This window comes from Equus quagga, chromosome 1, assembly GCF_021613505.1.
Source record: "Equus quagga isolate Etosha38 chromosome 1, UCLA_HA_Equagga_1.0, whole genome shotgun sequence".
Classification (NCBI taxonomy): domain Eukaryota; kingdom Metazoa; phylum Chordata; class Mammalia; order Perissodactyla; family Equidae; genus Equus; species Equus quagga.
The window spans coordinates 7636808-7662808 of record NC_060267.1 but is presented as its reverse complement, the minus strand read 5'-3'; the positions used below and the strand labels follow the sequence as shown (position 1 = coordinate 7662808).

The 26001-nt window shown below is 38.7% G+C and overlaps 1 protein-coding gene across 1 annotated transcript in view; it reads right to left on the bottom strand.

Annotated features, from left to right (window-relative positions):
- The window catches only part of TAFA2 (TAFA chemokine like family member 2), a 412641-nt gene that overhangs the window by 125457 nt on the left and 261183 nt on the right, over positions 1–26001 (bottom strand). The window lies entirely within an intron of this gene.

The following is a 26001-nucleotide window of genomic DNA, read 5'->3' as shown; positions in this document are numbered from 1 at the left end:
AATTGTTATAATAAAATAATAGCTACCTATAACAAAAGTTCAACATCTACTTTCTCTAGCACTTTATACATTATTTCAACTGTTCTTCAGAACAAATTTGGGGTGTTGGTAGGTCTCTCCCCATTTCCCAGATGATGAAATTTGGAAATTTGCCTGAGGTCGTGTTTAATGATAGAGTAAAAATTCAAACCCAGAATTGTCTAATTCTAAAATCTTTACATTAACTACTACAGTACATTGCTAAAGAGCAAGCGAAATGAGTATACAACATCCACCTGCATGTCCTTTTGAGGGAGATAAGCCATATGCCCATCACCCGGTGCCTTCTCCGATTCACATCCTTTCGTCATTCCATTCTTGTCTGACCCACAGGTTCTTGCCCTAGTGCAAGTTCATGAGGTCACTTCCTGACTTAGCCTGATTCCTCTTCCTCTTGAAGGCTCTAAGTTACTTTTTTCCTTACACCTTTACTTCCAGAACATTTCATCTCCAAAAACATGACTCAGAGGTAGCGACGATGGCTGTACGATTTTGAAGAGGAGTCTTTTACATGGATAAATGCGTGACAAAGTTAATTAATATATTATATATTTTAATATGGATAAATGTTAATATGTCTTGGCCCAGAGCAGCTGGGCACACTAATTCAGACGTTGAGGACGCAGCACTGTATGATTCAGAACATGGACTCACTTCTGGGTCAGACTGTCTGGATTTGAGTCCAGACTCTACCGGCTTCTAATTCTGTGATCTTGTACAAGTTTCTGGCTCTCCCGTTTCAGGTTCTTCTGTAATATGGGATGAGGAATGTGAAATGCCTGGCCCACTGGTTAGCATGTAGAGGGGCTCAATGACAATGAGATAAAGAACATCAGTCATTTGGACGTTACGTTGAGTCTTTCGGTGCATGAGAGGCTAGTCCCATTCATGAGATGATTGAAGGGATTTCAGTGGCACCAAAAGCTGCAATCCCTCCATGGACCTTGGTCTTGTCACGGGTCAAAATAATGTACAAAAGGGTAGGTATTTGACCTTTTAGATTGTTTGGTTTAAAATCTGGCTTCCTACCTACTGGCTATATGACTTTGGACAAATTACTTAATAACTCAGAGTATTTTCATTGTCAGTAAAATGAGGGTAATCATAATAACTACCAGGGTCAGCACCATGACACAGTGGTTGGATTTGAACCCTCTGCTTCAGTGGCCGGGGGTTCGCTGGTTCAGATCCTGGGTGTGGACCTACACACTGCTCATCAAACCATGCTGTGGAGGCATCCCACATACAAAATAGAGGAAAACTGGCACAGATGTTAGCTCAGGGACAATTTTCCTAACCAAAAAAATAAACAAACAATAAGAATAAGACTAACTACCTCATACTGTTGTTGATATGAAGACCAAATGAGACAGTCCATGTAAAGAGTTCAAAACTACGCATAGAAGATAATAAATGTTAACCTTTACTATGATCATTACTTGGTTAGACCAGCATTCCGCTAGGTGAATTCTGTGAGGCATCACTTCCACAGAATGTTAATATAGTCTTAGTGAAAAACTTAGGGGGCAAGTATATTTGTAAAATACTTGGTTCAACAAATTTAACCAGATTCTTTTTAACAAGAGGCATTTTCCAGAAACCTTCCTCTATAGAAGAACACAGGATATTAATATCCTCAGGAAGCCACTTAGAGAAATAATCCAGTTTAATGTTTTCTCTCAGTAAACCAAATACCTGTTTTAAATCTTCCGTTCTATTGCCTTTATTTTCTCCCTGCACTCTTACTACTAGTTTTGTTATGAGATTCTACTTTTTCTCACATTTTTTCAACCATCCTGCCTCCCCTTCTACATCCAATCCCTGCAAACATACTGTACTGCATATCCTATAACAGAATGAACAGTTTAGCAAAATTCATCTGACAAAAAGAGCTGCTTAGCATAATTCTTGGTAATAGCTTTCCCTTAGCAAATGGCCTCTGCTACAAGGTCAATGACCCATTGTATTTTCCATACCATTGTGCACCCACCAAATGAGATGACAGAGCTGACAGCTGGTCAAACTGATAGCTAAGACATATGGAAACAGAAACACCCACAAAGTCACCAGGCTGTCAAACCAAGAAAGGAAGGAGAATACAGGTCAACATTTCGAAGTCTGAAAAGACCCCTGCCTTCTCCCTCTCATACCATCCCCAGCGCCATCCAGCCAGTTACCGTCTTCTGTCCATATGACTTCCTGAATATCTCTTAAATGTACACACTTATTTCCATCCCTATTGCAATACCACAGTTCAGACCACCAACATTTCTCACAGGCCGCAGCCTACTAACTGGACTTCCTGCCACCAACATTGCTGTCCCCTGGAACTGAAGGCAGAGACTATGTCTGCCTTTTCATGACTATATTTGCAGTATTTAGTCCTCAGTAAGTGCCTGATAAATACCATTGACTGAATGTAATGCAGTCTGTATACTGTAGCCAAACATACAACTATGACCTTAAGACACTCTTAGTATGATTAAAACCTTCACATGATTTCCCTGAACATTCAGCGAAAAAAAGGCCATAACCCTTAGCAGGGTATTAAAAGTTTGTATTAGCGTTAAAAAAACAACGACTTTGACTTTTTGTGTCCCTAATCTTGTTTTATGCCATCCCTCCCATCTCTCTCTCCACACACACTCACAGTCAATATTTTAACTCTGCTAAATCTCCTCAGTGGCTTCCAGCTAAATCTCACTTCCATGGCACCTGAAAGCTATCAGTCACCCACCCCATCCCCCACCCACTCTTCAAAACGCTAACTTCTAGTCCTTGGCCAGGGAGCAGTTTAGAATTCCTTCTATAGCGTTTGCTCAAGGCCACATTGAGCAATCCCTTCTTTGTGTGGACCGGCCACTTGCCACACTGTATTATAATTTTCCATTTACTTATCTCCAACCCTAACTCTCAGATAAGATTCCTAAGTATAGGGGCTGTGCTCCATACAGTTGAGAATATCTAAGGCCTAGCCCAAGATTCAGCTTACTAACTGGTAAATGAGTGTCTATTGAATGTGGGTGGTGCCTTAGAGCCAAATGTATGGTGTAGTTGTCAATGTGAGGGGGAAGGGAGTATGTGTCATTACTTTAGGATGAAATCAGAAAAGGACAAACAGGAAGAAGAAAGTGAGAAAGGGGTGATGGAGGGGAGAAAAGAAAGGGCAAACTGGAAAAGGAGACAAAGAGGTGGAAGAAACCCAATCTGTAATGTGTTCTATTCTAACTGATTTTTAAGTAACAATCAAGTTTGAGCAAAATGAAGTGTAATGGAGTGATGGAGGATTTTCCACAAAGGGGCGATACCAAAGAAGAAAACCCAGGTGAAAAAAGCTGAATGATCCATTTCTTCTTGAGCTTGCACGAGAGCACGGGTGGAGGGGCACTCACTTATTCAATGTGCCAACCACCAGGTCTCAGTTTAGAAATTTCCACCACTGTCAAGGGCTGAACACACTTTCAGAATCGTCACACTCATCTGTAAAAGCAGCAAAATTTAAGTGAATTTTCTAACAGCAAAAGCAGAGGGAAGAAGAAACTGGAAACTGAAAGATAAATACACACAGAGGATAAGACCTGGAAATTGCTCCCCCGGCAGCAGCAGCAGCCTGCAAGGAGCACAAGTGAAACAGGATCATCGAGAAATGGTCACTTTGGCAGGCAGGATATTGAAGTGAAAGTTGTCAAAGTAGAAGACTGACAATTAAATCTTCAGCCTGTCTCCCACTCTTCACTTCCAGATTACAAATTTCAGCTATCTTCACTGAGATTGAGACTTTTGGATGATTTCGAAACCCTTCGCCTCCCTACTAATGTTAAAAGTGCATTTAATTGTAAATAAGCAAGAATTGAAAACTATTATGCTCCTAGAAAAATCATTTCCCCACAAAAACAGAAAGTAAGTTTAAGAGGTTTAAAGAAGAGAAGATGGAAGGGGGAAAGGAGGGAGTCATAGGCACAATGGAAATAAAAACTGGGGCCTAGAATCCAACCACCCGGCCTCCTCCGGAGCTTCCAGCACTTCCGCAGAAATGAAGGCTATATATCAGGCAAATTGTACACAAGTCGTCTTAGGACATTTCTCTACGTTGATCTAATATACATACTAACCCGGTGTTAACGAAGTACAATGGCATGGACTTTAACCACCAAATCTAGCGCAGGAGTCCACCCTAGAGGTAGACGCTCCGATGGATACGGCTAGTTCCTTTCCTCCTTATAGGGATCTGAACGATCTTTATAAAATGTAAGTCAAACACATTACTCCACCCACCCCTTGTTTAAAATCCCAGAATTTACCTACCCATGGAAATGAGAGTAAATCTGAATTTCTTACTGGAGAGAAGACTCAACATCATCTCCCCCTTGACCTCCCCAACCTCACTTCACGTCCCTGTTTCCCTCCTTCCCTACACTTCAGCCACATTGGCCGTCCCCCTGTCCCTTGTGCCACGCTCATTCTAGACCTTACACCACACATTTGCTCCGCCTTGAAGGCTCTCCCTCCTGTCTTTGCGTGGTGAGCTTCTTGTTAGGGTCACCTCCACAGAGAGCGCTCCTGGCCACCCTGCCTGGCTGCTCCTCCAGAGTCCAGGGAAACCCACCCCACAGTCCTCCTTGCTCCCAATAACCTGAAGCATTTTCTCCATTTATTACAATTTGAAATTATCTTATTCTCTTATTTATACATTAGTTCATTTTTTTCTTTCTCCCACTAAAATGTAATTTCCATGAGGGCATATCCTATCTATTAATCACCACTCCAGTATATAGAACAATACCTACATCATAGACTATCAATATATGTTCAATGAAAGAATGAGTGTATTGATTTTATAATCAGAAAAAGCGATGAATCCTTTTTTATGGAGAAGTTTTATTACTTCTTTTAATTTAAACAGTTAAATATTCAGCAGTTAGGAATGCCAAAGGCGAAAAGAGTGTACATATTGGTGGAGTGACACAGATAAAGTGAGGAGAGGAATGAGTGAGAGATGAGAAGATGCAAACAGACTAGATTACTCTTTGAAGAAACATGAAGAGAAGGGAAGTAAAGACAGAATGCTAGCTTGAGAGACTTGAAGGCGATGGGAAAGAGGCAGAAGGATGAGAGAAGCTAAAGATACCAAAGTGAAGGTAGACTATGAAGATTAGAGTTTTTGTAAACTTTTATGTTCTACAAGTATAAGTTATTATACAATATTATTATGTTATTATTATTATTACTTTTAATTTCCATATTTTATATAGAAACAAATGTGTCTCCCAAAACTAAATCAACTTTGTTTGCTGGTAGGTTATTGGAATAAATCCACTAAGTAGGACATCTAGAGCCACAAGTTTCACTTCATTGATAGTTTTATCCAATAAGAATGTCCAACGTGACTAGCATCTTATGATAAATACTATAACTGTATTTAGTATATCCAAGTTATTTAGTGAAATAGCAATTATCTTTGAGGTAGATAGTGATATCAATATTTAGGATGGATGGATGGATAGATAGGTAGGTAGGTAGGTAGGTAGATAGATAAAGTAGATATAGATGTGTATTAAAGTGTAAGGGACTCACGTATGTATTTTGTATATATAAGAATAAATAGTAACAAATTTAAGAGATAATCACGTGACTCTTCCAATAATCGTACGTTGTGTGTTGTCTCAGCCAGAAGCTGAGGTGGATGATCCTAGTCATTTTTATTATTGCTCTTCATTTTGTTTTCATTTTACATCACATATCCAGTATCATCGCATTATAGTATTTCAAGCCACACCTACCAAGTACATTATTTGAATTAGAATCTCCCTGTTGAACAACTAGAATCTGGACCTCCCATCTTGTAAATTATCATCAAAACTTCATGGAGTTGCATTTTTCATATGGCAGCCATATGATTAGCCCAATTAGCAGACATTTTCCTAGGTAACTTCAAAACAAAGACTTTGGAACCTAAATCAGTTTCTCAACTCTTTCTGAATTGAAACAATTGCTTTTAAAATCCTCATTTTTTTTTGACTCATCAGTGTTTCATGACAAATCTACCTTATGGATTCCATTCAGTTAAGACGTCAACCGCGGAGATTTAATCAAGAAAACTCCATTGGTTTCTGAGGATTGCCTGGCAGCAAATATAAGCCTCAGTTAAGAATCACAATTACCTCCTTCCTTCACCCAAATTTTATACTTCCATTCATTTTCCCACAATACTGCAATTTTAGTGGGTACAAAAAACCTAGGAGTGCATTTGCTTTATGCCTAGCAATGTATAGCCAAAGTGTTGATTTTGTACAAATGCCTTTGCCATCTACGGAACATAATGATACAAGCTAGAAACGTATTATCATTTAAATGATTTCTCCTGAAACATACAATATTCTAGGACTCCAAGCTCTAATATCCAAAACAGACAAAAATGCTATGAAGCAAAATAAAGCAATCGTTGAAGATTCATGAGAGCACCAGAAAGACACCTGAAATGATGAGGGCTAGCCTAAACCACATGGCCATGCATCTAGTATTATACCTAAGCCACTTTCCCTCCTTTTCTGTCTATAAAACGGGAACGTCATCTATTTTCCCAAACAGGAATGCTATTGTAATAAACAAGAAATCATGTGACAGGTTGAATTTAATAAAAGAAATATGCATAATAAATCAGAGGTATTACTATCTCTTCAAAGGTCCTTCTCTCAGGGCATGGGCTGGTGAGTCAGAAATACCTGCCTGAGTGTGAGCCTCGTTCCAATGCACATTAGTTAAATGAATTTGTCAACTTTACTCAACAACTTTAAGTCTCAATGCCCACATATGGAATGCGTGAATACTATTATATATTGGTTGGATCGTCATAAGGAATAAATACAATGTATATAAAGCATCTAACACAAAGCCAGCATAGAGTAAACACTAGATCTGTAGCTATTATTATATATTATTAATAATATCTGGAACACAGCCTCCTGGCTAGAAATGAGTGGGAAATAAAAAGTCTTTGAGCAACAAATAAAAGAGCTCATGTGTTTTAATCACAGGTGAGAAATGAACCTACTTTTAGGAATTTATCCTCAGTCTACAGAATTAAAAGGTAAGAATATGAAGCAACAGGCTAAAGATGGAAGCAGGGCTAATTAACAGAGTCTTCTGATGGCTCTGCAAAATGAATATTGATACTGGGATCTCAGAGAAGACCTATCAAATCTATAAATGTACAGAATTCTAGGATAATTAGATATAAGGACAAATACTCCTCAAACGCCTCTAGAAATACATAGAGCACAGCATGCTAACTGAAGTTATTAACATTAGTATGTATGTTTCTATAGTTTTAAATGTACCGACTTAAAATGTACTGGCTTGTTCAAAATATCATTGAATCCCCATGATAACTCTTTGAACTAAGCTCTGCATGTACTAATATTCTCAGATTACATATAGACTCTGAAAGAATAATTTGAAGACAAATACTAAATGGCAGAGGAGAGTCTTGAATGTGGATCTTCTGCCCACTGGCTCAATCCTCATCACAACAATGGTTAAACAATGCTCCACATACTCTGTAATGAGTCCCAAAAGTGCATGGGGCACTTTCGACCGGTGCTCACTGGAACAAACAAATCAAGTCCTAGCTCTCAGTTATCTAGAAAATTATTAAAAGAAAATCACCTCATTGCCATGACATTGGATAAAGGAAATCCTATTGTATCCTGTTACTGTACCCTATGGCTACAAAATGATCAATCTTTAAGTGATGCACGTTTTACCATTTATACACACTGCGTGGTTTGTTGAAAGGTGAGTCAAAACTTTCAGAATTAAGTGTCCGATGTCTACCAGACACCAGTCTACTGAGAGTAGACCCAACTAAATTACTACACCAGAAGTGGCAACCTTAGTTAGGATTGTCAGATAAAATACAGGATGCCAATTTAAATTGGAATTTATCTTTTTCTTACAAGTTTATTGAGACATAACTGATATACAATATACTGCACATATTTAATGTATACAATTTGATGCATTTGAACATGCAAACACCTATGACACTATCACCATAATCAAGGTATACAAATATCCATCACCTCCAAAAGTTTCCTTGAGTCCCTTTGCTGTGTGTATGTGTGAGATCTATTCTCTTAAGAAATTCGAAATGGACAACACCTTATTGTTAACTATATGCACTATGTTGTACAGCAGATCTCTAGAACTTATTCGTCTCCTATAACTGTAACTTTATACTCCTTGAACAACAACCCTCCATTTCCTCTTCCCGCTATCCCCTGGCAACCACCATTCTATTTTCTGCTTCTATAAATTTGACTATTTTAGATACTTCATATAACTGAAACTATGCAATATTTGTCCTTCTGTGACTGTCTTATTTCACTTAGCATAACGTCTTCCAGGTCCATTCATGTCACAAATGGCAGGATTTCCCTCTTTCTTCAGGATGAATAATATTCTATTGCATGTGTATAGCACATTTTCTTTATTCATTCATCTGTCGATGGACATCTGGGTGGTTTTCGTATCTTGACTACCGTGAATAATGCTAGAATGAACATATCTCCTCAAGATCCTGATTTCAATTATTTTGAACACATACCCAGGAGTGGGATTCCTGGATTGTATGATAGTGCTATTTTTAATTTTTTGAGGAACCTCCATACTTTCTTCCATAGTGGTTGGACCATTTTACATTCCCACTAACAGTGCACAAGGATTCCAATTTCTCCACATCCTCATCAACACTTACGTTTTGGTTTTTTGATAATAGCCATCCTAAGAGGTGTGAGGTGAGATTTCATTGCGGTTTTGATTTGCACTTCCCTGATAATTAGAGATGCTGAGCACCTTTTCATATACCTGTTGGCCACTTGTATTTCTTCTTTCAAAAAAATGTCTATTCAGGTCCTCTGCCCATTTTTCAGTCCTTTTGTGTGTGTGTGCTGTTGGGTTATTGAAGTTCCTTATATATTTTGGAAATTAATCCCTTATCAGATTTATCTGCAATTCACATTTAACTGGATGTCCTACAATTTTAATTGCCAAATCTGCTAACTCCACTCTAGTTTTCAACAGTAATATTTTAAGCAAGAAACTAACATTGACTTCTATATGGAAGCATGCTTGTATAAAGAAAAAGAAGCTGAGAATTTCGCAGAGGATGGTAGAGACTAAAATATTGAAATCTTCACTTGTTTTTTGATTGACTATTTTCTGCACACATACCCAAGAAGGAACGGACAGAAACTACTTCTTCAATTTGGCTGCAGTTCTGCTGGCCAATTGACATGAACTTGAATTGTTTATTCTAGTTAAAACTGCAGCAAATTTAGTCTAATGTGGCAATTAAGAGCATGAGATTTGAAGTCAGATATGTAGTGTTGAGATTCAGCTATGTACCAGCTGTTAGAGACCTGTTATTTCATTTCCCAAAGCATCGGTTTCTTCTTCTATAATATGTGGATAATAACGATACCTGCCTCAAAGAGCTGTTGGGATGGTAAAGGAGTTAATTTATATAAGGTACAAAGCACAGATCCTGACACATAGTAAGCAATCTATAAATGCTAGCTATGATACAGTAGTCGTTTAAAATTCTCCTGCGATTAACTTCTTCATTCAATAAGGAATAACCAGTTAACTGCTCTCCACATCTGTCTCATAAACACCACAAGGCATCAAGAAGACAGTACTAAACACACACCCTTCATTCTTACGGGCCCTGTTGAGGCATTTTACTCCTTTCCCTGAAGCTCTAGATAGTTTGAGGATAGTTTATCCATCAGATTTAAATTTCATATCTCTTTGCACTTCATAAAATTAAATTACATTCTTTCCCTGCATTTCTGCTTTGTATTCAGTGCCCCTATCCTTTACCATTTGTTTACTGATTTTTTTAAAATTATTTACTATCATTTCCAGGACCTAAATCTGTTCTTCCCAAAGAAAAAAATAAACCCAAGGCAGTATGAATATAGAGTATGATCAAAGTGAGATTTCATACTGAACCGCTTGTAACAAGCAAAATACAACGTCAAACAATAAGCCATAAGCAAATTTGAATGTAACCGAGCTAAACTTTAAAATGTAATAAAGTTATTTACTTGGAAACAAACCTAGCTTAGACAGTTTAATAGAAAATGTATGTGCATCACCAAATGATGGGACATTGATGATGTTTATAAAGGAGAGGGCTGGATAACTGAAATGCAGACAACACAAAACCTTATCTTATATTCAATCTCCTCTCCTATAAAAACTTCAGGCAAAAATGTCAACAACTGAAAAAAATTTGGATTTACCTCCTCCCACCCTCTCACAGCAATGACTATGCTATGTCATAATATGGCTGGAAATAGGAGGCAGGAGACAGGCGGTATGCAGACAGCCCACAAAGCATCCACTCCTGAACGGCATGGCCATGGCTACACTTCATAACTGCCGGGTGAAGTATCACCAAACACAAGAGGAAAGAAAACTTCCAATCACATGTACCCTTTTATTGGTGGCTAAATCACAAACCTAGCATTTGACTCTGTGATTATGCATGGCAAAAACAGAGCCAGCTCTGCATGCAACGTCTAAGGTCCATGTACAGAGTTCATAACAAGATATTTTTTCTTTTTTTAATAAAACTTTTATAGTTATTAAAGCAAATAGTTTACTGTCATGAAATCACCTCTAACTATTTGTCTCCTCTATTACCACTGGGACTAGTTAAATACTTTTATTCCTTTTACTCTAGTGTGCCTGTTCTCTTGGGAAATGAGGCCACAGAAGAAATCCACTCCATCCCAGCTCCTTCTACTTCATGCTAGCAAAGGAGCAAAAGAAAAAGCAAGAATGATTAAAAGAATTAATCTTTAAGCATTCTTTGTTAGGATAAAATTTGTGGTCCAAGAAGGACATGTATTCTCACTGTGGCTACGGCTATGCGTATGAGGGATTCTTCTCTCTGTGAATTCAGTGATCCCGTAAGACCAATATGTTATCAAACACTAGCTAGTTAACAGCATACATTTAGGAGACAAAGACAACTTTACTAATAAACGATTGCCACACAGACCCTCCCCTCAACACAGAACCTTCTCAGAGGTAAGTGAACTGAAAGGCTGAAGTTGTATATCTGAAGGCTCCCCTCATATAACCATCCCCCAAAAGGCACCAACATTAACAAATTCAACCTTACCATCAAATATTATAAAAGCAAATAAACCATGAGAAAGACAGTGACAGCTACATGCTGAAAGGCATGCCATTCTACATCCTCAAAAGAAACCAATAAAAAGAGATTCGAGAACAAGCTACTTAATCAAGTTCACTAGAGTCCGCACTTTGCTAAGAATAATAGTTTAAGCAAGATTTTTGGACAACTGTGTACACCAGCATTAAACTCCAAGCACAACAACTTCACAATACACAATCAAAGAGACAGTGACGCTGGGGCACGTGCATTTTTATAACTACACTTTATACACACTCCTTGTGTGTGTTCGATATTTGTACATAACTTCATACATCCTAATGAGCTGCTTTTGAGGAAAGAGGGAACATTATCAGATTTTAATATAGCAAAGTACTATACTCAGCTTTCAGTTAATAGCTTAAGGAAGAGAGAATTCAACTGATTAAGAATGAAAGCAGCAACCACTATGGGCTATAAACCTCAGTCCACAGGAAGCCTCTGGAATAGATTGCTTTCTGGCTTGCCCCTTTTACAACAAGATTACAGCTCCTTTTTAAACCTCACTTTTTTTATCCTTCCCAATATCTGGGACTTCCATTTCTGAATAAAATCAATCACATTATATACACTAACCCTACCTTCTCTTTGCTGTCAGCTGTTTCTTTCCACTTCTCACATTTTCCTTATGGATGAACCTGGTTTCCTCAGTCACAGAGCAGGGACGTTCCAACAGTAAGCAATCACCGCAAAGCAGCGGTTGAGCAGTTAAATGTGCAATGTTGGGAAATTTTCCCAACAGTGGGATTTATTAGATTGTGAAATCATGTCCCAAGGTGGTAGTGGAAGGCTATTACCTGAATCTATTTTAGAAAAATGCTCCAAAAACATCCGAGTAGAGGAAAGTCCTACATGTGGGGCGTGGGTAGGACTGGTCCAAACCATAGCCATTATCATTTCATACTTGCTGAAAACCTCCTGACCTTATTTCCTGCCAATTTATACCCTCTTGCCTCATTGTTGAGAACAAGGATTCAAGACACATCAGCCAGAAGATTACATAAAATGACTGTGTCAGATAATACTACAGTTTTGTGACAATTTAGCCAGTAATCCCTGTGTTAACACTCTTCTTGCCATCTACAATGGATAGTAAGGTGCGTTGTAAAGTATTCTACCAGTTAGACTTATTACCAAATCACGTTAAAGTAGACAATATTCTCAATGGATAAACATGGTGGTGTGTATATACAGTGGCATATTATTCAGCCTTAAAAAGGAATGAAATTCTAATACATGCTACAGGGATGAACCTTGAAAACATGCTACGTGGAATAAGTCAGACACAATAGTAAAAATATTCCACTTACATTAGATACCTAGAATAGGCAAATTCATAGACAGAAAATAGACTAGAGGCTACCAGGAGCTGAGGGGTGGGAGAAATGAAGAGCTATTGTTTAATGGGTATAGAGTTTCTGTTTGAGATGATGAAAAAGTTCTGAAAATGAATAGTAGTTGTGATTACACAATATTGTGAATGTACTTTTCCACTGAACTGTACACTTGAAATGGTTGAAATGATAAATTTTATATATGCATTTTATGATAAAAATAAAGAAAAAAGTCGTATGTCATACTGGGACATATTGGGAACAGCCCTGCTCATCAGCTCTGTCATATAACCTATATGTATTTTCTTCATGGTACTTTATTTGAAATTACAAGGTTGATCTCTTTGTTTCCTTGTTTACTGCCCCTCCGTGCCCCTACTAGAACCTAGTGCAAGAACCCAGGCTCTCTATTCCACGACTTTATCCCCAGCACTTATTATAATGCTTCTTGTCACAGAGTCAATGCAAAACAAATATTTGTGGAATAAATGAATTAATAAATGGAAGAAGCACTACATATGTCCTTTTAATTTTGAGTTTGGTTATACTACATGATCATGCACTTTTTCTTATGTCTGATAACATTTAATGCCTCCATCCCTTGTAGGCAGAAGGATACTTTCAACTGTTATTTATCTTATATGTAAGTCCTGTCTCTGTAACCAGATTCCAAGCTCCTTGAGAAACCAGATGCTATAGCTCTGCTTCTTCATAAAGTAGCTTACCCTTGCATAGCGCCATATGGTATACTAAGAACTTTCACACCCATGATCATATCTGATACACATGACCAAGAGGCTGGCAGATATAATTAGCCCCCTTGCAAAGATGAGGAGACAAGCTCAGAGAAGTTAACTGACTTGTTCAAGATCAAAGTAAGTGGTAGAGCCAGAACTCAAAACCAGGTTGTCTAGCTCCAGATCCAAAATTCTTTCCATTAAAAGTTTGATAATGAAAACAATGATGCTAACGCCATATTTTTCATACTTTAAAATAGAACACTTTAAAATAATTCATACTATATTTCTTTCCGGGGCTTATAAAAAAAGATACCTTGACTATGGATTTTTTTTTAATGCTTAAAAGGAGGCAAATTATATATGTCTGGAAATAAATTTAGCTAACTATTTGCCGATATCATATTAAAGGGACAAATGGAGGGAGGGAGGAGGAGAGAAGGAGGGGGAAAGAGAGAGACAGAGGGAGAGAGAGAAAAACAGAGAAAGAGATAATAGAGAGAAGAGAGAAAAAGAAAAACGAGAGAGAGAGAAAGAGGGAAAAAAGGAAGGAAGGAAGGAAGGAAGGAAGCAAGGGGGAAGGGGAGGGGAGGGAGGGAAGGAGGAAGGAAGGAAGGAAGGCAGGTAGGAAGGTAGGAAGGAAGGAAGGAGGGAAGGAAGCTGTTTATAGATCTATAATGGGGCCAGCAGGAGAAGTCCGGTAAGTCAGTGAAAGAGGGCTCCATCTTACCCTCCAATTCACCTTCAGAAACCCTTCAGCTCCAGCCCCTTGATGACACATGGAAATACGAGCTTTGCTCTACCATACTCTCTCATTTCTCACAAAAATCCAGAAATCCAGAATCATATCTGAAATCTCTCAATTAAATGTTCTCAATTAATGCAACTTTTGAGAACATTTGGCGTGCCAAATACAGCCTGTGGGCAGCCAGTGTGTGGCATCTGACCTAAGCCATCATGTTTCTGGGTAAGTTTTAGAATAGATAGCACTTTCTAGTCACAGGCTGTGTAAACTCTGACTTGAATCAGAAAAAAACAAAGAAAGAAAGGAGTATAAAAAGACAAAAATTGCCTTAAATAAATTAGTTATTTTCTCTGTGCTTCTTATTTACCCCGATTGAAAATTGTGCCTAGATTTACGGGTTTCAAATGAGTGCTTTTATACCAAATGACTGTGCTTCTAGGAGTATTTAGGGTCCTTAGATTTGAAGATGTTTAGTAGACAAATGCAGCTTAAAACTCAGTTTGCCTTCCGTGGAAGAATCCAGAGCCTGAAAACAGAGTATTCATCCTTGCAAGGACAAGATCTGACCCTATATTTTAGCAGAGGCACATAAAGATTATAATTGGGAACAAAAGAAAGAAAAGGACCGACTGCAAAGCAGAGGTCTTGAGCTAGAAGGAGCAATCACAGCATCCGCACTTTGGTGTTGGGTGGAAAACACTGGAGCAAAACAATAAAGCATAACGTATAAAAATACCAAAGGAGTCCGCTGGTTCTTTACAACTGGTAGCAGCAAAAACTGCAGAGTACAAAAGAATATTTAGACTTTGGTAAAAATCTGAAGCCTTAAATAAGCTTATGGTTCAGACAAGCCAAAAAGTAAGAGGCAAAGAAAGTAACTGCAGAATAAAATGGCTGTAGTTCATCCTTCTCCTAGTGTGAGGCTCAAAGACAATTCAGAGGTGTCTCAAAATCATTCTTTCACCAAACCCAGTAACTTTGCTTCCCTGGTGGTACCATGTTTCAGATGCCAAAGTCACTTCAATTTATCACATATAACTTTCCAGAAAGCACTTTAAAGGGGGTCTAATATGATGGCCTTGGCCAACATCCTCTTCTATTTTTATATCCTCTATGGACTCCATGAAAACAGAGGGAACACAGGACTGGCAGTGAGAACACTTGAATTCAAGTCTTGGTCACCTGCTACTGCCTAGGGAGATGATTTCTACAGTCATTTAATCTCTTGGAGCCTCAGTTGATTTTTTTGTAAAACGAAGGTCATAATACTCGTCTTAAGTACCTCACAGGGTTGTTGTGATGATCAAAAGAGACACCCTATATGAAAGTGTCTTACAAGTTTTAATCCTAATAATATCTTATCTAAAGAGCCCAAGCTTCATCACTGAATGAAAACTATAGCCTCACCCATCATTCAACAATTATTACTGAACATCTACTGTTACTCTAAATACTGGTGATGTCGCTGCGAAAATGACAGGCAAGATGCCCGCACACAGGGAGCCTACGTTCTGATTAAACTTGTATGTTCTTATTTAAAGATTTGACGATCACATAGTAAACAAAATAATTCATCTTTCAGCTAATAAATGGATTATAAATAAGCTTGTGATAATCTATTGCTTGTTTTCCATTAGTTTTCATAAAGAAAAGAATATAATAGCATATCTTAATTAAATTCAGACAGATACTTAGCCTGAAATCACATAGTCAAAGTACTGTTTACTATACATGCGTCATCGGTACATAATTGTTAAACAGCACAGATACACTTGCTGTCAGGCAAACTTAAGGGAGATGCCGCTGCTTGCTCAAAGTTTGGCTTGGGGAAATCCCATGTATTCATCCAAAACAGCTATTGTTCAGTGCTTATTTTACACAAGGCCCTATGGTGGACATTGTTAAATGATACCAAGATCAGCAAGCCCCAGTTCGTTACTTCCTTTGAAGGACTCATAACAGAGGAATGAAGTAAGATTTGTCAGATCGTGTAAGTAAGAGAATGATGCATGGAGTACTAAATAAAGGATTGCAGTGGCTTAGAGAGACAGACCAACTCTAGGGAGTCAAATGTACCTTCACAAGATTTTGACAAATAGGACAAAGTGCCAGACCAGTAGGCAAAATTCTGAGATAGATTCTAGTCATGACTTCACCCAAGTCTGGATACATGAACAAAAGCAAATCGTTTCAGCCCAGTTTTCCTATCTATAAAGTAAAAGAAAACAAAACGTTACCAACCTTCTGGCCTTCTCACATGCTTTTGAAAGAAACTCAAGATAGAACAAACAGATTTACCTGAATATCAGTTACTCCACAATTTCGGCAGTTGCATTAGATGATATATGTGAGCACTCTCGCTACTTCTGACACTAAGAACGTCTTCCATAAGTGTTAAGCCTGGGTCTGAAGTACGAAATAATCGAACTAAACTTTGAAGTATGGGTAAGATTTTAATAAGCAGAGATGATGAGAAAGGCATGCCAGTCAAGGGAACAGTCTGGGGAAAGACATGGAGTAGGGGACACGCAGGAGTGGAAAGGCAGGCAGTCTCGTTCGCTTCACCCTCAAGTCTACGGGACGGAGTAAGAAGAGCTAAGTCTGGAGCAGTGTATTTCAAGAATAAGAAAACTGAGGCTCAGAGAGGTGAAGTGAGTTGCCCAATAGGGTCACATCCACACAGACCCATATCCAGGTCCTCTGATTACAAATTCCTGTTCCTTCCTCCATTGCATCCTGCAGCAATATGAGTATATGAGTGGACACATTATGCACCAGAAGAACAGTGAGGAGGAGCTCTTGGCTTTCACATTAGTTGCCATTTTGCACAAAGGAAGGAGGAGGACATAACGTCAGGGCTCAGGGGGGCATTTTTCCTTTATTCCTCTTCTTTAGTTCCATGCCTTCCTCACTGAGAATCGTATAAAAATCATCAAGTTCACAGAACTTGACACCATCTGCTGACAACGCACTGCGCAAACATCAAATGTAGATGATAATACTATTAAGAGTTGGTCTACTTGGAGATGTTACCCAATTTGTGAATTATCTGGGGAGTATGTGTCCTCCACCTCAGTTCACCTTTGCTGTCTAGCTGATTCTGGATTAACTCCTTCCATCTTAAGGTATGAAGGATAAAAATGGACCACTCTATTAAAATGTATTTAAGAAGGTAATTGTATACCGGAAAACTACATAATGGTCCCTAACGGTAAATAGCAATAATTTTGGACTGGCGTCACTCCTCTCCTCCACCCATGCCAGTGAGTTGACCTTTGATGTTGTGCCATGTCTAAATAGGCTTAATTCCCACCTTCTGACAAAGGATAACACTATTGATATAAATGATTCTTCTCTCCCTTCAGAGTGTTTACTCCTGTGTAAGGCAGGCAGTATGTCTAAGGATACTGTCTTCACTCCATCTCAAGCACCAATCAGAAAGGACGAATGCACCTAAATCTGGAAATAACCCTCATAGTTCTGAGAAATAATTGGTTACTGTTTTACAAAGGATAGGGGTAAGGCCTCCCTTTGATAAAGGAGAAAGCATTTTTTCCAAAGCCAGAACCTGTGTCCTCCTCCTTCAGGCTCAGACCTCCCTCCAGTAGTTAGGATGAGCCCTGGCAGCTGGAATAGAAATTTAAGGAGATCTGGCCTGGTACCATGGGACTCACATCACAGTTGTCAGTCTGGCTCTCTTCTGGTGCCCCCATTCTGGGAACTGAGCTCCTGTCATTTTCCCAGGCCTGACTCCTTCTCTCGGGCACCTGCACAAGACCTTGCTTTGTTCTTGCCACCTGCCTAGAGTGCTGTCCCTGAAACTCAGGGCTAGTTTTTGCTACCTCCTGACAGTCTTCCCTCACACTGACTGCCCACCTCTCCTGCCCTCCAAAACAGTGCTCTGGATTTATGTTTTTCTTGCCTCATTGCCTAGATACCATGCTTCGCTGGGCCTGATCCCATCATCAGGCCCTCATAGCAGAAAGGTCTATTCTGGGTCCCAACTGTCCCCATCTGTGTCAACCTGCTGGTATTGACCACTCGGGGCTCAGAGTCTAATTGAAAGAGATGTACATAAAAAAACATCGGTTCTTGACTCTTGTTGGTTGATATTGTTAGCTCTTATGGGCATTTAAAATATCAAAGGATAAGACAGTTTGGTTCATGAATTGGTATGCTATTGGGCATTATTCAGCTACAATTATGACCACCTTATTTGACACTGACAGTGTAATGGCAGCACTGAATAGTGGGGAGGTAACTCAGGACCAACATGTCCTGGTTTCAAACCTTAGCTTTGACATTTGCAAACTTTGGGCCACAGGACAAAATTAACAAATGCCTCAATTTCTTCAACTAGGAAATGGGGGGAAATGCTGGTGCCTTTCTCAAAGATTTGTGAGGATTAAACATGTTAACACACATGAAGTGTGCAGTAGCGTCTCACTCATAATAAATACTCAACAAGTAGATATGCATTATCTGGGTGGGCTGCCATATCTAACAAATAATTAGAAAAGTCATAGAGAAGATAAAATAGAAAAATCAGTGCCATGTTGAAATCAGCCATTAACTCTTCCAAGAAGACTTCTCTGACCCTCCCCAGAACAAGCTGAATTCGATCTTATACATTGGTAACCATTTAACACTAGGTTTCACACCACCTGTGTGAAAGTCCTTTATCTGTTAAATGTAGAAAATAATCGGGTTAGCCTTACTATTAAATTAATCAAGACATATAAAGCACTTAGAATGGTGCCAGACATATATAAAATATCTAAGTGTTAGCTAATTTCTGTTCTTAGTGTAGCCCACACAACAGTCAGGGAGATGAAATGATGAAACCAGAATGCCCCTAAGCGATTCAAGCCAGGAGGTGTCCATGTTTCTGACTAATGGGTAGTTTTTCATTAGCTCCAGCCCCAATCAGGCCTCTTCCCACCAAAAGTAAATTCAAATCTTAATTGCAGCCCAAAGAGGAACATACCACATGGAAAAGATCACTCAGTTCAGAAGGAAGCAATCATAGCCACATCCTCCTACAAACAGTGGAAGCAGGCAAAGTGAGCAGAGCAGGCACATGTAACAACTCATATTTTGCAAGGCTTTTAAAGGATGCAGTCTTTCTTAGAAATTCAGTGAGAGACTGCACTTTAAAAGACCAAGTGGATAAAAAGACTCTTAGAATAAAAATTAGGGGCCCCAAGCAAGAATGCAACAATCCAACACACGCTGGTATGAGGCAAGGACAGTGTAGACACAAGGAGGATCAAAGAACCTAAAGGAAGGGCATCTCAGAGCAGACTGAGGTGTGGGTATTCCAGGTTCTTAGTGACTTGTCCTAGAAACGAACACCCGAGTTCCACTCTACACTGTTTGAGTTGCACATAAACATGCTGTGTTAGTCACATAGCAAATTCTAGAGTATATTTCTTATTCCAAAATGTAGATTCGGTTATGTTCAACCAAAGCTCCTCTGATCCTCCCCCACCAATAAAAGTTAAACTCCCCTGGGGTCATCAGAGGCTGCACAGCAGAGGTGTCTACAGCACGGAGGCCTTGGCTGCTAACTGCCTGTGTGACCTTGCAGTCATTTCATCCCACTCTCCATTCGTCTCCTTGTCTGCCAAGTGGAGCTAATGTTGGAATCCACCTAATAGAAGCACATGATGATTAAATTAGCTAACATAAATGAGACACTTAGGATGGCCCATGACCCATAGAAAACATATATACATTCTGTTGTCCCACAGGTACCCAGTTAAAGGATGTCACCATTTGTTGCTTACGAATATCTAGACTAACTGGACCTCACTGAGTTTTCCAATCCATACTCTGGGGACCAGAGGGGGCAAAAGCAGATAAATAACACCTCTCTTAGAATGTTCTGTTCTGCCTCGTGGGCTCAGTCCCCACAACGAGGCTTAACAGTTTCATTTTCTCTTGAATTTATTTTACATTACAATCTCAGTTACTAAGAATGAGCCGCTTGAGAATTTGAATGGTTCCTTTGATCTCTGAGTACCTTATATTTAACATAGTGCCAGGCACAAACCAGGGTCTCAAAAATAAATGACAAGGGCCGGCTGGTGGCATAGCAGTAAAGTTTGTGCACTCCGCTTCCTCCGCCCAGGGTTTGCTGGTTCAGATCCTGGGCATGGACCTACCCACCACTTATCCAGCCAGGCTGTGGCAGGCGTCCCACATATAAAATAGAGGAAGATGGGCACAGATGTTAGCTCAGGGCTAATCTTTCTCAAAAAAATAAAAAATAAATGACGAATGATCAACAAAGGAACATCAAATAAGAAAAAATTCTTCTAAATCCAGGACAACTTGATAAAATCAGCAGACTTTTAAACTTACTAACAAAAGAAAGTTATCATTTTAATGTTCTTTTAATAGTTTACAGCTAAAAGCATCAGCAGCGCTTTTTAAAGTGACTTGTGTAAACCATTATGTTGGAAATCTTGAAATGTTTTAGAGGAATATTACCACCACTTCCCTCTTCCACTTACTGACTTTTTAAATATTTTTGTCTGCCTGACACATTCTGAGAAGCGTGTGTGTTCTTTATGCACCAGACTGCCTAAACATGGAAAAATTATCTACTTCCCCATCAATCATGGATTTTTTTCATTACCAAATGAGAGTTCTAAAGGCCCACAATGACTAGGATAAATCACTCCATTTCTTTTACTCTATTAAAGTAGATATTTTATGTTCCACTACCACAAGATCCAAGTTGAACATCAGAAATAGCCTGTGAGTGGAGGACTCTCATTTTAAAATGGCACCACAATTTATCTGATTTCTTACTGTACCATGAGCATTACATTATTCATTAGAAGCATTTGTTTTTTAAGCAGCTGTTATGAACCTTATGCTGAGCGTAGGCTTCCCAGTGCAAGGTGGCGATTGTGAGGGATATCTTCCAGAGATAAGGTCACTTTGTGGAATTCCCACCCATGTGACCCCAGTGTTTTTGCATAAATATAAGTTCACTCTATGACATTCCTGTCATGTTTGCTCAGCGAGCAAGTAATTTGCCACTCTCATTACTCCAGGTACCAGGGACCTTGTGGAAAATCAATCTTCTCTCTGCTTCATACATCACAGCTTCCCCTAGACGTCCAGTGCATTCTGACTGTGAAATGAAGCTGCGAGATAAAGACACAAGTCTGTTTCAGCAACTGCATTGTCCAAAGGGGCTAATGAACGCTACAGCTTGCTGGGAAACCCCATCTTGGGGCAGGGACAATGTCTATATACAAAGCAAAAACGCTGTTTTGTGCAAAGCATTTCCCATACCAGAGGAAGGATGGTCTTAAGGGTGCAACAAACAAGTAGCTCCAGGGGGTTTTGTGCACAGTTTTTCAGAAATATTAATCTACCATCTCTTCGGGTCACAAATCATTTTCTCCATCTCTTGACAGGCTGAAATTTGACTTTGAAAGACAATCTGTGGCAGGATCCTGACTGACTCTCATATGTCAGCCTTCTCCCCAGGGACAGAGCCAGCTCATACGAACAGATGAAACCATTTTCAGTGCTTTCATTGGTGCTGATGGCTAGGGTTTTTTCACCAACATATCTGACTCAACATCATAGCCTAAGTGCCAACGGGGAAAAAAACAGTGGAAATATTTTCATGCCATACCTATCTTCAAATCCAAGGAAGGATAATAAGCTGGAATTTTTATGATATGTTGTGGCACAAATCTATTTTAGAAAATCACTAATTCAAATGTCAACAAATAGTTATTGAGTACCTACTATGTTCTATTCTGGGAGCTGTGGATAAATTAATTAACAAAAGAAAGAAGGTCCCTCTCATGGAATTTACATTCCAGGAGAGAGAAAATAAATGAATACCTAAATACACCAATGTGACCATTTCAAGTATTGATCAGTGCTGGGGGAAAAAAAGAGTCATGTGACAGTACTGGAGGGGTGGATGTTATAAAGCAACATTAGATAGGAGTGAGGAAGATACTAGTCAAAGGAATCAGCCATGAGAAAAAAAGAAGGGAAAGTGTTTCTGGGGGGGCAGGGAGGGAAAAAAATAGAGAAGTAGTGAGATAGAGAGAAGGCAGTGTGGCTGGAGGTGGTAAGCATGAGTCAGAAGAGTGGAGGTGGCAAGAGCCAGACCCTGGAGGCGGTGTTGGGTATGATAAAGAATTTGGGTTTATTCAGAGTGCAATAAGAAGCCACTAGAAAGTGCACGGAGAGGGAGTTTTGAAACAACAGGGCAAATGGCATGATCTCATTGACATTTTTTGAAGAGTATTTTAGAAAGTGTTTTTGCACGGATAAAGAGTTGTATAGGGGGTAGATATAGTAGAAGCAGGAGGAACAGTTAGGAAGCCGGGGCCGTAGTCCAGGCAAGTTATCACGAGGGCTTACCTGCGAAGGTTTCAGTGAAGACAAAGAGAAGTACACACATTTGTGATATGTTTTGGACTTATATACCTCGGGACTTGTCCAAAGATTGATGAGAGGATGGCAAAAAGAATACTGGTGTCATTAGAAAGGTGCAGAGGGAGTAGAAATGAATAAATCTCTTTTAGACATACTACTTTTGAGAAGAAGGTGTTACTTACAAAGTTGGGAGCACAAAACTGGAGCTCAGGGAGAGGTAAATTCTGGAGCATACAGATGGTATTTAACATCAGGCAAACAAATGAGCTCACCCAGCATAAGATTACAATAAAATACAGGACACTAGTTAATTAAATTTCAGTTACAATGAATAATGTTTTAGTATTAGTATGTCCCAAACATTGCATGGAACATAGTTATCTTAAAGTACATCCCAACAGTTTACGGGATGGATGGAAGGATGTATGGATGAATAGATAGATAGATAGATAGATAGAAAGAAAGAAAGATAGATGATAGATAGATAGATGCTAGATGGATAGATAGATGTGTGTGTATATATGTGTGTGTATTACATGGGATATATCACTAAAAAATGTTATCTGAAATTCAAATTTAACTTGGCATCCTATATTTTTATTTGCTAAATCTGGCAACCCTAACTCAGGGTGAGATTGTAAATAGAATACCAAGACCTGATGTACTTCAAACTTCAGAGCAGGATCAGAGGACAAAGAATTTATGAAGTGTTTACAAGGAGACTTAGAAGGAGGAACCAGTAGGGAGAATGTGGTGGCCCAAGAAGAAAGAGATGCTCGATTGAGACAAAAGTTTGGACTTTTGCTTGAGGGTTAAATAAGATGAGCTCAACAAGTAACTGTGACATTTGGCAGGACGGAAGTAAGCCTTGGTGACCTTGAAGAAAGCAGCTACAGTGAAGTGGAGGAACAGAAGACCCCCTGGAGTGAGATAAAGAGATGAAGAAGTGTAGACAATGAATACAGAAAATAGGGTGGTAGCTATGGAGGTCATAGGGTGCGGGAGATACAGGAGGATGTATGTACGTTGATGGGAATGATGTGGTACAGAGGGAGAAGTGGACAGTTCAGGAGTGAGAGGGGAAAATAGCAGAACCAAAGCCCTTGAGAGGAAATGAGATCCAAACTATGATGAACGGGTTGACTTTTGACCGTAATGGAAAAAGATAGCAAATATAGGTGTGATTTCTGTTGGCTTCAAATTTTATAAATGACTACGTTTATAAACATGGACACACAAAAAAAAACATTTATAATAAGGTATTTTTCCTACATCTTACTTTGTTCAAAATTACTCAACTATTGTATAAACAAATATAGACATATTCAAAATTAATTTCTTATCTCAAGATGTTTTGCTAAATGAATTATAGTTAGATAATTGTTTAGGAAAAAAGTGTTCAATTTTACTTTCCCATGGTTGTCTTTACTTTTCATGAGTATGGGAGGTATAAAATAGCCTCTAAACTGTCAGAACATCAAAATTGAAGTTTTCCTAATTGGAAATCAGAAATTTCTAAATAACATTTCCCATAATAACTGCACCATACCATACATCATTAAATAGAAAAGTTTTGCTACTAAGTGAAAGCAAATACTGCCGAGCTCCAGAGAAACAAAGGTCAGTTGCTGTGGGAACCACACTTTGGACCTCCTGACCTTTGCATGTGTTGCATTAATGTGGGTATTTGCATTGGATCTACTCCAAAATAAAAATCAGGTATTCAGTGGTACAGCTATAAATGCAGCTCAGCAGCAAAGAGACAGTGCTGCATTTGGGGAGCACAGAGAGAAATAGTAAAAACATTTAAAAAATAGATATAATACCTTTAGAAAATTTCTCTAAGTATCACGCAGTCATTTGTCAGTTACCTGAGGTCTTGATGATATTTGCAAATGAACACAATTATTTGCTCCATAATATTTCATGTTCTTATTAACAAAAGAGTGATAGTCTGGTAAACAAAATTCCCTGGTTTACTAAAACTTCAGAGGAAGGAGTGTCTGCATGGTTCTTGTTATTTTTAACACAAACCTCACAGCTAAAACAATCTCGTATTCTTTTGAATATTTAAAGAAATATGTCTCCTATCTGCACCATGTATTTGAAGTCAAACTAATACTGCTTTTAGAACTGATAAAACACAGGTGCAGAAAAAATCCTGATTATTAAACCAACTAACATGCAGTTATCTATCAATACCACTACAGAATAAACAGGCCTCTTTCTCAGCATGTTTACTACAATTTAAAATTTCCACTTTCACTATCTTTGGATAGTATTTATCTTAGTTTACCTATATGAACACAAGGAACATAAAACAAAGCAAACTCTAAGCTCTATATAGACAGAGGCCTTATATGCATTGCAGAGTGTCTAGTACCCAAAAAGAGGTCAATTAATATGGATGGATGGATGGATGGATGGATGGATGGATGGATGGATGGATGGAGGGATGGAGGGATGGATAGATGAATGGAGAGAGGGATGGATGGATGGCCAGAGGACTATGTGGAGAGGAAGCTATGAAATTTAGTCAGACAGTGAAAAGAGTCCATAAACATCCTGTCTTTAATCAGGTAACAAAAATAAGATGTATCAAAGATTTTCAACAACTTGCTACCATCCCCAAAGCCACAAGTTAGGTACAAATATTTTAATTCTATTTTAAAAACCCAGTCCTACATCCTTCCATACTCCACAAAGAATACACTCTCCTTCTCCCAACCTACCCACCCATACACTCAAAAAGTAAAACAGATCTCACAACAATTAACCCAATGACACTCCAGGCTCTTGTGGCTAGATTTCTTCCCCCAGCTTTACTGAGATATAATTGAATATATAACATTGTGTAGGTTTAAAGTGTACAATGTGATTATTTGATATATGTATGTAGTGAGAAATGAATACAACAAGGTTAGTTAACACATCCATATTTTTTTATTTACCTTTTTTTGTGGTGAGAACATTTCAGATTTCCTCTCTTAGCATCCTTCAAGCATACAGTACAGTATTGTTAACTATAGTCACTATGCTGTACATTAGATCTCCAGAACTTATTTACCTTGTGACTGGAAGTTTTTATCCTTTTATCCATCTCTTCATTTCCTCCACCCCTCAGCCTCTGGACCACCAATCTACTCTCTGTTTTTATGAGTTCTGCTTTTTTAGATTCCACATATAAGTGAGATCATACAGTATTTGTCTTTCTCTGTCTAGCTCATTTCACTTAGCATAATCCCCTCAAGGTTCATCCATGTTGTTGCAAAAGGCAGGATTGCCTTCTTTTTACGGCTGAATAATATTCCATTGTCTATATATCCATTATATACAATGCCTCTTTATTCACTCATCCATCGACAGACATGTAGGCTGTTTCCACATCTTGGCTATTGTAAATAATGCTACAATAAATTTAAGACCTGATACCTGGGATTCTTTCAAGGGTTTCAAAGCCATCACAAATATAGTACA